Genomic DNA, 2,490 nt, shown 5'->3' with positions numbered 1-2,490 from the left:
ATTACTTTAAGGAGTTTAAATATTACCTTAAAGGAAATAAATACTTAATAAAAGTATTTATTAATTATAAAAATATAGCTTACTTTATAATAATATAAAAGCTAAATTAATAATAATTATATTATATTAAATATTTATATAAATTTAATTTTATTATAGTATACTATAAAGATATTAATAATAGATATATAGATATTATTAGCTAATAATATAACTTTAATATAAAAATTATTAAAACTAAATAATAACTTTGAAAGAAAAATCTATAAAAAAACTATTAATTTATTTAATTTATTAAAATAATAATAAAAATAATAATTATAAAAATAAATAATAAAAAATATAACTTTTTTTATAAATTTTATTTATATCTATTATATAGATATTAAGAAGTAATAAAAATACTTAAAAGACTATAATAAAAAGGCTATAAGGTTAAAAAAAAGGAAGTTAAAAAAGTTATTAAATAATATAATTTATATACTAAAACTAAAGTATAATAATATAAACCTTATAGATAACTATAATCTTTATTAATTATATAATAACCTTAAGACTTAATTAAAATAGACTTTATTATAAAGTTATTCTTATTAAAAAAACCTTTAATTAGAATTTTTTATAATAGCATTATAGTTATAATTAACTAATTTATAAAATTTTTATATTATATATTATATTAAAAATCTATAAATATAAAATAACTTTTATATATATTTTTATAGATATATTATTAATAGATATAAATTGCCTAAAGAAATCCTTTTAAATAAAAAAGGTATATTTATAGTAATATTTTAGTAATTACTTATAGATAGACTTAAGTTAAACTGTTAATTTATAATAGTATTTAGACTATAAGTTAATAAATAAACTAAATAAATAAAATAGGTATTTAAATAATACTTATAGTATTATATTAACTATAAATAAAATAATTAAATTAAAAAACAATTAATAGCTTAATATATCTATAATATTATAAATAATAAAAGTATAAAACTTATATTATTAGTTATAAATTTTAAATCTATACTAAATATATATTATAATATATAATAAGAGAGATCTATTAACCTAATTATTATTAATAAAAATAATAATAAAAAAAATTTATATAAAGAAATAAAAATAAAACTTAAATTTTTAGAAAATAAATAAAAAATTATTATGATTTAAAATAATTATAGAGATTAATCTTTTAAAAGAGAAATATAATCTATTTAGCTATAGAAAATATTAAAATAGATTAATTAATATATAATTAAACTATAAATTTATTAAACCCTATAAAGTATTATTAAAAAGTTAAAATATCTTTATAGTAATATATAAGGTATAGCTAATTAAGGTCTTGAATAAGAAAATAATATAATGAAATACTTATTTTTTAATATAATATAATATAAGGTATTATATATTATACTAAAAAATATAATAACTTTAATAATAAGCCTTAACGTTATATAGCTATTATTATAAACTTTATAATTTAACTAAATAAATAGTATTAATCTATAAGTATAAAAAAGATATTTTCTTTAGGCTTAATAGGCTAAATGCCCTCTTTATTATTACCTTATTAAGGTAATTACTATTAAGGCTTTAACCTTAAAAGACTAAATTATAATAATTAAGAAACTAAAAATCTAATTATAAGATATACTACTATATAATTAATATTAAGTATAGCTATCCTATTATAGCAATTAATAACTATATAATTAGTCTTTTAATAGAGGTCTATAAGCTTAACTTTAGATATATTTTAATACTATAATCCTTTTTAAGGTATTATAAAATAATAAGAAATTACTTACTATATATTAATAAGCTATTAATAATATAATAAGTTAATTTAGTAATCTTTAGCTATTAAATATAGCTGCTAAATATTAATATAAATAAAGCCTTAATTAATTATATTATAGATTAAATAAAGGTATTAAAAGATTTAATTAATTACTTAAAATAAGGCTAATATTTATTATAGTAATAGCAGACCTTTATTAATAATATTAAATTAAATAGGGAATATAAGTATTATATTATAGAAATTAAAGGCTATTATAAAGTAAAGAAAGAAAAGTAAGAAAAGAAAAAGAGAAAAAAAGGTAAATTAAGAAATAAAGGTTTTAATATTAAGGGAAAAACTATAAATATTAGCAGATTAAAACTAGCTTAAGGGGTTAGTAAGAGATTAAATGAGGTTATAAGATAATATAGTATAAGGAATATAAGTTAAAGAAAAATATAGATAAGTAATATTTAGGCTATAAAGTATTATAAAAAATCTTAAAAAATAACTATAAATTAAATTTATTATTAAAAGTTAAATTTTATTTAATCTTTTATATTTTATTAATTAAATTAGCAGTAAATATAATATAAATTAAAATTAGTAATAAATTATAAAAAATCTTAAAACTAAAAGTATATAAAGTAAAAGCTATTAAAGATATATATAGAATTAATAGTAAAAGAGAATAC

Source organism: Fusarium proliferatum (genome assembly GCF_900067095.1).
Source record: "Fusarium proliferatum ET1 genome assembly, contig: FPRO_scaffold017, whole genome shotgun sequence".
NCBI classification, from domain to species: domain Eukaryota; kingdom Fungi; phylum Ascomycota; class Sordariomycetes; order Hypocreales; family Nectriaceae; genus Fusarium; species Fusarium proliferatum.
This window is presented reverse-complemented; position numbering follows the sequence as displayed.